The 14,470-nt window shown below is 40.8% G+C and overlaps 2 long non-coding RNA genes across 2 annotated transcripts in view; one reads left to right on the top strand and one right to left on the bottom strand.

Annotated features, from left to right (window-relative positions):
* Positions 1-14,470, bottom strand: part of LOC103482251 (uncharacterized) — a 93,545-nt gene that overhangs the window by 18,129 nt on the left and 60,946 nt on the right. The gene's annotated exons all lie outside the window — the stretch shown is intronic.
* LOC103482249 (uncharacterized) lies at positions 3,529-5,879 on the top strand. The gene is made up of 2 exons (XR_536424.1): positions 3,529-3,611; positions 5,113-5,879. It is a non-coding gene; the product is annotated as an uncharacterized LOC103482249 (long non-coding RNA).

Raw genomic sequence — 14,470 nt, 5'->3', positions numbered from 1 at the left:
AGAAGGGGTCTCACTCCCAGAAGGAACAATAGCAGACATTGAGGACAGTTACAAGTACCTGGGAATACCACAAGCAAATGGCAACCTGAATGAGGTCACAAGGAAAGGAGCCACAGCCAAATATSAGGGGGTACCCAAAAGTTTCCAGAATGACGCTGCTGTACGCGCAGTTTTCGTACTACACGATTCTGCCTCTAGGTTAGCGGTTCTCAACGTGGGCGATGCCGCCCCCCAGGGGGCGTTCAGAGGACGGCAGGGGGTGCTGGCGGACATTTTTTCAAAAGGGGGGCGCTGGGATGCCTTTGGGGCATCAGTCGAAGGTAAACTTTACACCTTAAATGCACAACAATGCCAGTTTAGACTTTGAGCAACTTGGTAAAACTGTATTGTGTAACATTAAACCATGCTTGGCTGCAGCTATATTGATGGCAGCTCTTCTTCTATTCAGTGTTTGTAGCTTCTGTTAGCTTCTTGGCGCAGCTCCGTTCTTCTACTGGTAGCTAAAATCACGATACCCTCGCTGTGTATCCCTCTGAAAAATGAATCAATTTAAATAAAGAAATCAAGAAATCCCTCCATGGGTGATACCACRAKAGAGGGCGTTCATTTTATAGCGTTAACACCGGTGCTGTAAGTGGTCCGGTATGAAACGRGTGTGATAGAACAACACAGCACTTTTAAATTTCAATAATCAGAATGCAGAAATTGTTTCCGTTGTTTTAAAAGGTTGATGTCAGTCTGCCTTTTCCCTATCTATACGCTTTCCGACTGCCCTGCACCTTAAGGGCTTAAAAAAATTAAAAAAAGACGCGCACATTGCGCAAAACTCTTAAACAGCAGAAGGGGGACATAAAACGGAGCGACGTACTAGATGTGAATTATGGCATAAAAACAGAGAATCCGACGCTGAACAGTGAAAATGGGATTAGGTGATGAGTGAAGATCACTGATGGTGAGCGTCAATGATAAAGTTAATCTAGCAACAGGAAAGAAACTAAAGTGGACATAGCAATAAACCAAGAGAGGATAATACTAATCAAAGGAAACTAAATGGAAATGAATGAAGAACAAAATGCAAGAATAAACTAAGAAACTAAAGTAAATACAGAGGAATAAACTKGTATGGCAAGACCTTTCGAGCAATAATTAATACAGAGGACTGTATGGCAAGAATAAACRGACACTATTTCCAGATAAAGGTAAAATATTGTTGAAATGTCATGGGTTTGTTGAGACCACATCTAGTACTGAGAATAAATATATCTTACAGACCATGTCCCCCCGCTTCCTACGCCTATGCAAGTGAGGCTAAAAGTTGGACGAAGTCCCCACCGTCTGTGAAAGCGAAGCGCTGCTGATTTTACATGTCGCCATATCTTATGGTTTATGCAGCGCTATTATATAACTGATGATTAGACAGACATCTTCTCCCGCTCAGAGGAAACCACTGCACATGTCGGGAGCTTCACGTGCGAGTAAAGTTGGAGGCGATGCGTGACAACAAACACGTAAGTCACGTTATTGCTTGGATTTTACGGCGCCACCTTAAGACACTGAACTTCACATTTTAATGGAAAATAAAGCTCAATGCGACTTGGATGTAACGAGTAACGCGACACTTTTGTAGGAATGTAGTGAAGTAAAAAGTACAGATACTTACTGTAAAATGTAGTGGAGTAAAAGTCTAAAGTACCCATTATTAAATCTACTTAAGTACAGATACACGAAAATTGTACTTAAGTACAGTAACAAAGTACATGTACTTCGTTACTTCCCACCACTGGTTATATTATGCCATTTAATGTCATTTTATAGTAGAGAAGTGTTTGCTATTTGCTGTTGGCTAATCTGAAGGATTTGAATGGGGGATCAGCAGAGGAGTTCTGCTCAGTGAGCTTTAATTATATCTCCAAATTCACCTGTCTTAAATTGAAATGATTCTGATCTTATATTAAGAATTTAAATAACCTTGTGAAACCTTGTAGAAGTTCTTATACTAGTACTAGCAGGCACTATGATTCATTTCACTCACTACGGTAAGACTAAATTCATTGTTTTGCATTACAGAACAATTTGATTTTTTTTGTTTTTTACATTATTTTGCACACACATGAAACTTGTTCAGTACAAGCTTCATACTGAACCAGGAGCATCGTCAATCAGATGTTTAACTTGGATTGTGACACGCGCCCAAAGTGAAACTGGATTGTTCCTGCCATCAGCCACTCACAGACATGGTTCATCAGTAACTTCGAAGTTACTGATGAACCAGTATATTTGTCACTTAAATGAAAAAACAAAAACAACAAACAAACAGAACCAAGCACAATAGAAAAAAAAATTGCATTGTGAAAAGGATAAACAGCTCTGCTGAGAGACGAATAAGGTTTCATTTTTGGTTTAAGAATTACTGGATAATGTAGTTTCAACATTTTGTGTTCAGTAATAACCCATTTGTCGATGGGTATCCCCATGTTTTCCTTCTCTCACTCAATTCCCAACTTGCAGCAAAAGCTGTCACTGAAAACGCAAAACAAAAGAGCCCTCAGCGATTTAAACACATTAAATACAACAAAACAACATTGAAGCAAACGTGATTTTCACCCACTTTTTTAAAAAAATGCAGTTTTACATAGATGAAGAGGATTTTTCATGCCATCTTTGCTGTGGGTAACAAAATAAGATACAGCAAAGGTTATATTATGCCATTTCAAGTCCAAAAGTTGATATTGTCATATTTTTACTTCCTCAGTTGAGGAATGGTGGTATATACATATAAATCCAATTTACAACGGAACTAATGGGTTTTAAGACTAAGGTTTGGTTTTTATTGTCCGATCTGAAGGTGGTTTTTATGCTAAAACGTCAAAAATGATCCTTTTGTCTTATAATAAATTGAATGAAGGTGTCATAAATCACAAACTTGTTTCTAAAGAGTCTCTGCTCAGTCTAGAATCATTCAGATCAGGTCTAATCAACCTATTTTAGAGTCTGAACTAGAGATGACCAAATGCAGCAGGCACCAAACATTAGCTGCTAGCGGCTAACTGCTAGCCAGTGGCTAAATTCTTGTCTGTTTCTGTGCAATAGCTGGACCTCTGTTGATTTAGGTCAGTCACCTTAAAGGCAGGTAAAAATGTATGCAGTTGCTTATGTTAAACCTTCATATTTAATCATTATTTTTTTAGAAATAAGTTTTCATTTTGACGTTAAAAAGTGTAAAAATTATGTAATTTTTTTTCTCCTTCATTTGAGTCGTCTTGATATTTAAATATGCATCTCGTTATATTCATGGGAAATCAAAGTTTGGAGCTCAATACGCTGTATAAAGCGCACTATACAAGTTTAAATCATCATCACAATCATTCAGAATCACAATATTGTTTTTGTTCTTTAGCATATGCTGCTTTCTAAGCTCAACTCGACACAATTCATCCTTTATTTCCAAAGTACTTGTTTTAATTCTGTACTTGCGCCAGCACATTTCAGATTTCTGCTTCTTTTTTTTGTCTCACCCTTCCCTCACGTAGAAACTCGGCGGATGAGAACGAATACCGGGGCTTTCCTGCTCCAACACTTCAAACAGCCGCAGCCGAGCTCGAACAGCTAAGGTGTTACTTTTTATTCCTTCTGCATCAAACACATCCTCGATCAAACATCTCGCTCCTTCAAACAAGGTGTCATCTGCTGCAGTCCATTTGGGTTTGATATGAAGTAGTGTAAAGAGACAAAGGCTGTACTGATACCGTGATTGCCTGCCTCCCTCCTCTGATTCCTCACAATACAATATCTAGAAACAAATCCGATGGAAACTGACAGCGAACGCCTTCCAGCTCTGTCTCTTACTCATGCTGTTTTAATTTGCTTGCCATGTCCACCTTCAAACTGCAGTTTATTGTCTCGCTGAGCTGTAATGTTTTCACGCCGTTTTAGTCTTTTCTTTTTTTTTGCGCTGTGTTACTTTCCAGCCTCAAACATTCATGAAATTAAATGTACCTGAATGTGACAAACCAACACAAAGTGGAGCACAATTATGAATTGGAAGGAGCGTGATGGTACTTTTTTGTTCGCCCCACATCTTGTCCTCCCTACACTGGTTGCCTGTACTTTTTAGGATTTCCGTCAAGATTTTATTATGGAGTTTTAAATGTTTAGATGGACCTCCTTGTCTCATGATTTTACACAAGTGTGTAAAAAGAAAAAGTTTGAAGTCAGAATTCTTGTCGCTTTCCAGGAGTTTTGTAGATCCCGAACTTTGGAACAAGCTTCCTCTTCGGGTGTTTTCACACCTTATAAAGTTGCAACATGTTACATATTCAACTGGTGCCCTCCGCTTTCACATGGCACTGTGTCAAACAAACAAAACTCTTTGAAAATCTTCAACCTTTTCGCCTGCAACAAGAACCACTGAGGTAAATGAAGAAAAATCCTTTGAAGACGACATGAGCGATGAGCACAACTTCATTCTTTACGTAATGTAGACAAAAATGGAGCAGCGTCAGATTTTAGTGGGTGGGTGGGTTGGTTGGTGGGTGGGTTGGTAGGTAGTTAGGTAGGAATGCAGGTAGCAACAATCAACTCACAATAAAGAAAATCTATTTACTTTCACTGTACTGTTGTGCACTACTTTGATTTGGTCCACCACATGACATCCCCACTGAAATAATAAGCTTTGTTGTTGTAATGTGACAAAATGTGATGAGGTTAAAAAAAAAAGGTATTTATACTGCGCCAAAGCATTTAATGCATTTGACATGATAGTTACAGTTTTTGACTGCGGCAGAGAGAAGGAAACCACTATTTCAGCTGCTCACAAATCAAAAGCAGCTCTCCATTGGCTTACCCGTTTACACAGGAAATCAGTCTATTTGTACTATGTCCAATTTGCTGCTCACTTTACTTGCGGCTTGCTTTTATTTTTTTATTTATGACAAAAATGGACACCGGTGTCTACGGTTTCACTACCAGAGGAAGCCCGCATCGTCTTGACAAAGTGAAAAGCCAGCTCCAGTCCAATTTGCTGCAGGTTTCCCTGAGGAGAAGGAAGCAGTGTTGATTTTGGCACACGCTCCCAGACCCAACCAACAAATCCTGCCTTTTTTTTTTTTCCAGACGAGTTGGCTCGGGAACTCACTGGAGAACCGGGAAAGAAGAAGAAAAAGAAGAAGAGGAAAGGGGGAGACAGAGAGAGAGAGAGAGAGAGAGAGAGGTGAAAAACAGCCCCGGGGCTGGAGGGAAGATATTGTATGCATGTGCACTCAAGCACAAGGTTTGTGGCCAGCTGCTTAAGGATTTTTTTTTTCCTTTTTCTGGGGAGTCAAGATTATCCACAGAGTCAATAGAGTGAGGGAGGAAGATGAGGAGAGAGAGGCTGCTTATGCCAGTGTTACTCAATTCTGCTGGGGGGAACAGAGAGACACTGTCAGCACTGTTTTGTTTTACACTCTTTAATGCAGGACACACATACCCTCTTATGCGCAGATCTGTGAGAATTAATTTTGAACTCAGTACACCTTGATAAATCTTTACAACCGGATTGGAGGCCTTACATTTCTTCAGGTCCTCCATGGCACATTCGCTTTTAAGCTCCCAATCCCTCCTACCCGTCACTTTTGTTCTAAGCATAATGACGACGCCTCTCGGGACGTTGTTATTATCTTTTAATATCTCTCAGAGTTTCTTTTCCAGCTTTATTTTTTTTTATTATTTTGATGTATTAAACGTGACTGAGGGGGGAGAAGGCGCCGACGTTTCCTCGTCTCGGTTCGAAACCGAGCGGTTGCCAAGGTTGCGGCTTCCACATTTTCACAGCCATGCCTGTCAAAGGGCTGAAAGGGGGGCTCAAGCCCTTGGAAAAATAAATAAATAAAAAAACAAAACACCTTCTGGCCGGCTCCTCCGTTCTGCATTCGGTGAAAACCCGCTAAAGGCGACACAAGGAGGAAGAGGGACGTGACCGGGGTCTGTGTTCCACTGATATACCAAACGGTACCGTTGCTGTCGCTCTAGGAATAATTGTGAGGGACAGGCTGTGGATGCCAGAGTGCGGCCCAGCATAATACCTCCGCTTGAGGCTTCCTCTCACAGCCTGGTGCTGAGGCCTCGATGGCGGCGCCATGCAAAGCCAGTTAGCAAAGCCAGTTAACTACCTAAAGCAGGCTGAGGCGGCGGTTCGTTTTCCAAACTTTAACCCGCTTTAGCTCCGACCTCGTCCGAAAACGATTGAGACATTCCGCACGTCTCAGCTAAAGAGTTTTTTTTTTTTGTGGCGCCGTGGCGTGGATGGACAGCCCCATTCAGGCAGCCTTTCAAGGGTTTTGTCAAGCAAGGAATTTAGATTGGAGTTCTTACATGACCTTTTGCGAGGGTCACCGGGTGGGATCTGCTGGGAGCTTTTGTTGGCACACCTGGGTGATGGAGGCTGGACAGAGCAACAGGCTCCTCTTTCAAGTTTTTTCTTTTCTTTTTTTTTTTTCTTAGTGGGCCTACAATGGGCAGAAAGAAGAGAAATCCTAGACTGAGCAAGAGGGATGGGAGAAAAAGGAAACAATTTCGCCAGACATATGTAACGGTTTTGTCAAACTGATACTGGAGGAGAACTGCTCCATAAACGCACACAAGAACAAGTTACAGTTTTTCGCAGAACATACTGAAAACTTTTCACACAAAACTAAGTATTTTGGGGAGATCAAGGCGATTTAAATTTATTTTAAAGGGGTAGTATTATGTAAATCAACTTTTTTGAGTGTTATGTCATGTTGTAATGTCATTCCCTCATCAAAAACATACGAAGAGTGTTGCTTTGATTTTTTTCGTGCATGTTTGAGAAATCCTTCAATCTCCGTGGCAACCATCCAGATGTGCAAAACACCTGGGTGGATTTAGCTCCGCCTTTGAGGACAAAGCTCCTCCTTGGAGTTGCAGTTTCCAAGCTTTGGAGCTTCTGTCTCACAGAGCAGCTCCTTCAGACTAGCCAGCAGCAAGTAGCAAACATCTGGTGGAACCGAGCCCCATTTTACGAGCTACTTCTTAATGCAACGCTGGTAATAATGTTGTTAAAGAGTTAATAGAGGAGCAATGTTGAGATGACTTCCTGAAGGTGGAGTCTCAGAAAGAGTAGAAGTTTCTTAAATTCTACCTATTATTCAACATGTTTATCCCTAGTGAGGTCGTGAGGGGTGCTGGTGCCCATCTCCAGCAGCCCATGGACAAGTTGCCAGTCCATTACAGGGAAACAATCATGCATACACTCACACCTAAGGAGAATTTAGTGACAATCAACCTCACATTCATGTTTTTGGACTGTGGGAGGAAGCCAGAGTACCTGGAGAGAACCCACGCATGCACATGCAAACTCCACGCAAAAAGAGCCCGGGCTGGGATTCAAACCCAGGACCTTCTTGCTCCAAGTTAACAGTGGTACCAACTGCACCACTGTGCAGCCCACAACTACACCACTTTGCAGCCCAGGCTTTAAATCACGAAATCAAATTTCTTTTAAGTCATTTTTGATATAAACAGCATTTTTACAACAACTAAAGTTACTTGTTTGTGCTCTATATGCCTGGAAAACACATAACACTGCCCCTTAAAGACAAAAATCTTAAAAATGTGGCAAACAGTTTTATTCTGTCATTGTATAAAGAAATATACAAGTCCCATTTGTAGTTGTATGTATGGAATATGGGAACATATAGACAAATGAGACAAAAATGGAACCTCTTGACCTCTTTGGGTTCATATTTCCTCCTCTTATGGGATAACAAGTCAAAAGAAATACAGCCTACATTTGACTAGCTTGGAATTTTAACAGAGTTTAAGAGTTGTACACATTTTGACTGACCAACACAGGCGGTTCATAAGTCGCATGATAAAAGAAAAGAAAACTTAAAGAGGGAATCTGAAACTAAAGTATTGACGACACCACGGTGATGGATACTTTAGTATTGACATTATTGGTATTTTGGATCAATCTGCCCACCTCTAGTTTGAACATTTTGTTTGATCTAGACCCTTCATGCAGTTCTGAAGCAAAAAGATGATCTAATCTATTAGAATCTCCTGTCATGTTAAAAGTCAACCATTAGCTATTTCAGACAAAATATGCTCTAGAATTTCTTTACCAATAAAGCAAAAATAAAAAAAATATTTGCTTAAATGGATAAAAGCTACAAATTTGCAGTGTACCACATCTAATCTTAGCATTAAGCAGCCACATGTTGAGCAGATGTTACCTGCATAAACAAACACAGCTGAGTTAGAGGCTGCTTGCAACCACTAAGTGCTGCATCCTTACCAGGAAATCTGGGAAATCTGAAAATAGGCCCCAAGGCTCCGGGTGTTATTGTAGGGATTGAGGTGGATGATGGCGAAAACCCATCCAGAAGCCACAGGGTGACGGCGGTGGAGCAGACTTTGTTTGGATAAACGCATTCGGAGATTACATGGTTTGCTAGAACACCGCTACTTGTTTTGGCTTCGTCAAACGTTTAAGCGTGTTTTCCTTCAAGACGGCGAAGGCATGGAGAAAGGGGAAGCCAAATTAGTTCTGCATGTGATAAAAATCTGAAGAATTGGGTCAATCAAAACCTGTGCGTAACAAGTGACGGTGGATAAAGCTAAGCTATAGTTTATAGTGTAGCTAAAAACAGTAGCTAAGCTAAACTTAGCTACTGTTTAACTGGACTTCTGTCCACACTCGACTTCTGTTTGATTGATTCAAAAAGTATCTACAAACTTCTAATGGCATTAGAGAGTGGATGACCTTTGGGGAACATTGCCTCTGTGAGTGAGTGCAGAGTTCTTCATAAAGGTAGAGTTCAACGGGTTTAGCTCCAGTGAATACCATCCAAATCACACCTGGCACCTGCTTTTCTCCTTTGCGAGCAGAAGCCACATCTAAAAGCAGTTTTTGTTTTTCCTGTCTACCTTTTTAGATGGCATTTGGAGGAATTGATGGCTCATTCTATGATTAATCTATCGTATGTATGAGTAAGTACCACAGGTTTCTGAGGTAGCAGTACTCAAAACTTTACTTTAAGAAAACTCTCGATCAGCATGACTTCATAAATTACAGATCTAGACATGTTGCATGTCAGCATTGACATCTGGAATTTTCACGCACGCACACACAACGCCGAAGGGCAAAAAAAAGATTATTTTACTAGTAGCTTGGCAGCACGGCAAAGCTATCACCGCTTAGCAGCCAAGATAAGCGGTGGTAGCTTAGCCGCACTGCAGCGGTAGAACAATTCCATTAAAATAAAACCAGGAGATGTGGGCATTTAATTTTTTGCGGTGTTCCACAATAAAGGGAAAAATAATGCAGAAAAACAGTTGAACAACTCAAAACAACACATTTTTTCTCTCTCTCTCCATGTCGGCTAGCCTACACAGAGTCCTGTTGCCACAGCAACTGACAGCTCCACTAATGTATCGGGATCAAATACCAAAAAACATGCTGACAGTTCCCACACAAAAAAGCAGAACAGTTTTTCAGGTTTGATGTTTATTTTGCGATTATAAATAAGTGATAGTTTGAACACAGTGGTGGTAGCTGAGCTAATTTAAACACCTGCTCTGATGATCTGACAGAATGTTGGTGTGCGTCACCGTTTTTTTAACTTGGTCCAAATACACAGAATTCCACTGCACATCTACATGCTAGGTTTGTCATAGTCAAGCTAGCATAACTGACCCATTCCCTTCCCCCTTGCTATTTTTTTAATTAAAACTTTTTCCTGACCTTGTTATCTAGTTGTTATAACGACGATTACTAGCAAAGCAGTGCAACCCTTTAACATTCTTACTGTATATCACACATACATTTAAGATTTAACACGTTATGTTGACAACTTGATAGCTAAAACCAATGGTAGTTGTCGGCAAGCAGTTTGTTTGCCCTCCAGCATAGGGATGGGGGGCAGGATCTTGCACATGTGATGTCAAGTTGTGTTTGTATCTAATCTTCCCGTCTTCCTGTCAAAATTTCTTGAAAAAATAGTATCTACTGTAATCAAGTGTGTGAGCATCTAAAACATATTGACCAATTTGAAGAATTTCAGGTTTAAAAACCTATCACAGCACTGAAACAACACTTGTGAAAATTATATCAGGACTTGTCAATTAAATTAAATCTTAAACAAGTTGCTAGGATTTCCTTCCTTTCATCTCCAGAACATTACCAAAATTAGACATATCCTACAGTGGAATGGGGCTGAGCATTCCACTGTAGGATCCAAGTCCAATTGAAAATCTGTGGCAAGACTTTGAAAAATGAGAAAAAGTGAAAAAGCTTAAAAGAATTAATATTTTTTTTGCCTCTTACTATACGTCTAATTAGCATCTCGTGTGGATCAGGTTGTATTGAACATTTTCCAAAAGTATTTTTGTTGATGCTCCTGTACAGCACAGCTCCCATTTGACTTATAAGCAACATACATCCCAGAACATGGGCAAAGACTTTCAGCTCGTCTCTTAGCCTTCACTAGAGGTTGTTTTCATTCTTATGGTTGAGTGAGATGATATTAGAGCACTGGTTTTTGGCTTTAAAAATAACTCCTGCGGCTGGTACTTGGAGGCATTTTCCTGTAATTCAGTTGGAAGTCCTTCATTTTGCTGGCTCTGAAGAGCAGAAGGGGAGAAAGTGGGCGAAGCAAGGGAGAGAAGAGCCTACTGTTTAGAAAGCAAAGTGTGTGGTCGTGGCATCGTGTCACACCTAACCGACAGAACCCCAATGAAACCAACAGGAAAAAGCTCCTTATGCTATATTTGGTAAAGCAAAATAACTTTTTTTGGGGAGAAGCTGGGCTGCTGTAAATACTCACAAAATATAGTGCGCGTTTATCTAAATACTCTTTAACACATTGGCTTCATAGCCTACTGCTTGACCACATTTCCTGCTTTGCAATTCATGTCATAAAATAAAGATTCTAACTCGTAGAAATGTTTGCTTTTACAGAGCTACAGATTAACTTTTACTCCTTCCACCATCTTCTCCACCCTCGAGCAATATTTCATCAAAATAATGCTCAACACTGCGGTGTCTTTGAACAACTCAAACAACCTGAGCATATGGTATTTCTGATTAGCAACACCGATCTATTATTTTCTTGTAGATATACAGCGGACCTCTTGTTTTCGCTGGTCTTGGGGACATCAACTATCCATGAATATTAGAGACCTCATTCTTACAAACATGTACAAATATGTTGAACATCATATATATCTTAACATGCATTATTAATACGCATAGCAGAAGCAGTTTTGGTCCTGCTACAGAAGCTAATGCCTGACTGGCTTCCTTACCTCCGCTCTGACTCAGGGTACTGCAAATGGGAAATAAATGACACTCACGGATTAGCCACTTATCAATACCTAGCATTTCCGCTAGGTATTTCAGACCACTACCTATGCGGCATTGTTGTTTAGTTACGCTCAGGGGTGAAAGTAAGGGAGTACGGCAGGGTACTGTGTACCCCTAAAAGATTTAGGGGGGGGTACACAGTACCTGCAAGAGAAAGGAGCGGTTGTCTGCTGTAAATGGGTTCACTGTGCAGCTGTGAGTGCGCCCACTAATTAGCCGTGACTGATTCGTTTTTCAMGAACAATCTAAAACACGACTTAATCAGTTAATAAATAACTTTTTTCCCATTTCATATTGTTTCTGAACTGTTCGTGCTTTACTAGAGCAGGGCTGCAATACGTCGGTCGCGGAAGGTTTAGAGTCAATTTCTGCATTTAGGTGACAAACTGAACGCCGCCAGGAGGCTGAGAGCAGCACGTCCTCCTCTAACTGGCTTAAAATGTTCGTAACTTTATTAAAGAACAACAACAAAAATCAACAAAACGTGCTCAAATTAATGACCCAATAACAGTAATAATCTCAGTGATTATTGTTTCAGCAAGGTGTTGCGGAATTCTGTGCGTTTTGGTTCCATTACCTAAATAACTAGCAGAGCAGGAGTTTAAAATGAACTAATCAACCACCGCTGTGTTCATGAGAGGCTTATTAATGATCGCAAAATAAATATTAAGCCTGAAAACCTAAATATCAAGCCTGAAAACAAAAAATTTATATATNNNATATATAAAGGCTTAATACGGAGTTGAATTAATTTTAAAAGTTTAAAATTACCCAGGAAAATATGTAGCTCTAGATGTTTTTACAGAAGACCTGGGATTTATAATTAAATTCTGTAGAAAAATAATACATTTATTTTTCCGAATGTGAATATCCAATATTCACAATATCCGAATGTGAAGTGGTTATATACCGACATCCTTGCGGTCACAGCTTCAATAATCCGCCTCGACAATGGAGACACGGAATATGGTTCACTCAGACTCAATGTAGCTCACCTCCCCCGGAACGTGTTCAAAGTTCTGCCGGAGATGGGAGTTAAAGCTCAGACTCACAGGAGACTCTGCCAGACGTTCCCAGCAGACCCTCACAACATGTTTGGACCTGCCAGGTCTGACCGGCATCCTCCTCCACCACCGGAGCCAACTCCCTACCAGGTAGTGGTCAGTGGACAGCTCCACACCTCTCTTCACCTGAGTGTCCAAGACATAAGGCCACAGATCTGACGAAATGATGACAAAATCGATTATCGAACTGCGGTCTGGGGTGTCCTGATGCTAAGTGCACATATGGACACCCTTATGCCTGGACATGGTGTTTGTTATGGACAATCTGTGATGAGCACAGAAGTCCAACAACAGAACACCCCTCGGGTTCAGATTGGGGGGGAGTTTCTCCCAACCACGCCCCTGCAAGTCTCACTGTCATTACCCATGTCAGCATTGAAGCCCCCCAGAAGAACAAGGGAGTCCCCAGGAGGGGCACTCTCCAGTACCCCCTCCAAGGACTCCAAGAAGGGTGGGTAATCTGAAYTGTTGTTCGGCCCGTAAGCACAAACAACATTCAGAACCCGTACCCCCACATGTAGGCAGAGGGAGGCTACCCTCTCTTTCACCGGGGTGAACCCCGACGTACAGGCACCAAGATGGGGGGCAACAAGTATGCCCACTCAAATCAGACAGCCATTGCTAAAACCCAGGGGAAAAAAACATACTGACTAAGATCTCCGTACTAAAAATCAGGAGGAGTGTGACAGATGTAACATGCATCTGTCTCACTCAAGATAATGAACAGCAAGACTTTCTAGTGTGACGTTTGGTCTGATGTTTAGCCCTGTGATCGTGAGCTCTTTTGGCGGCAAATTCTGGTATGATGAGGTGTCGAACATCGTAGGGATGCGGTGCACAAGTTAAGGTCCGATAGTCAGGACTCGTCTCTTCAAAGAAAACGTCAGAGGGATTGGCCAAATCGTCCCCTAGGACAGATCTCTCTTCATGGGTCCGGTCTTCTAATGCCGTTTTCGTCAGAGCAGAGGTTGAGCTTTTAGACTCAACAGTCTCCTTTTTACTTTTGCTTGACCTGACGAGGATCCCCGTTGTCAATCAGTTTTGCTTCCAAAGTGGACAGTTTGATTTCACAGAAGTTTGATTTACTTGGAGTTATATTGTGTTGTTTAAGTGTTCCCTTTATTTTTTGAGCAGTGTATATACATGTGTGTATATATATATATATATATATATATATATGTGTATATATATCGCGGAAGGTTTTGAGTCGATCTCGGCATTAGGTGACAAACTGAACGCCCTCCTCTGACTACTTATCAAAACGTTCGTAACTTTATTAAAGAACAACAATAAAAAAAAAAAAATCAACAAAACGTGTTCAAATTAATGACCCAAAAACAATAGTAATCTCAATGATTATTGTTTCAACAAGGTGCTACGCAATTCTGTGCGTTTTGGTTCCATTACCAAAATAACTAGCAGATCAGGAGTTTAAAATTAACTAATCAATCACCGCTGTGTTCAGGGGAGAACAAATAAATATCAAGCCTGCAAACCTAATATCCTAACGGACTGAATGTCATCTCTGGCCGGCTTGGGGAGTGCAGGAGGTTGCCATGGCAACGGGTGTGCTTAAACGACAGAAACAGAGAGTAAAAAGGTGCGAGTGGTTTAGAGTTGATCATCTGTTCGGGTTGTTTTACCTTTGTCTTGGCGCATCACAGCCGCTGTAGTTTCTGAACATTCAATAAACGACAAACTTGGACTAATTACCTCGTTCTTTGTGACTAAGTCATTTACAATAAACATCAAACATGGTAAATATGTTTCATTAAGTATTTAACAAACAAATGGCTTCTACCGCGATAATTGTGTGAAATGAAATTAATTGTCTAATATAAAAAAGTTAGAAAAACAATAAATTTTTTGCCTCTTATTTAGTGGAAATATTGATGTTGGTGAATTTTCTCCAAAATAATAACCTTTTTCAACCTTTATAGCTCGAGGCTCTAACATTCACAAATGACGGTGAAATAAAATCCAGTCCAACATCTGGTTTGAGGCGATTTCTCTGGAACCTGTTGGAGGAAAAATATCCCAA

Source organism: Poecilia reticulata, linkage group LG20, assembly GCF_000633615.1.
Source record: "Poecilia reticulata strain Guanapo linkage group LG20, Guppy_female_1.0+MT, whole genome shotgun sequence".
Lineage (NCBI taxonomy): Eukaryota > Metazoa > Chordata > Actinopteri > Cyprinodontiformes > Poeciliidae > Poecilia > Poecilia reticulata.
Note: the sequence above shows the minus strand (reverse complement) of the source record. Positions and strands in the feature narration are given on the sequence as shown.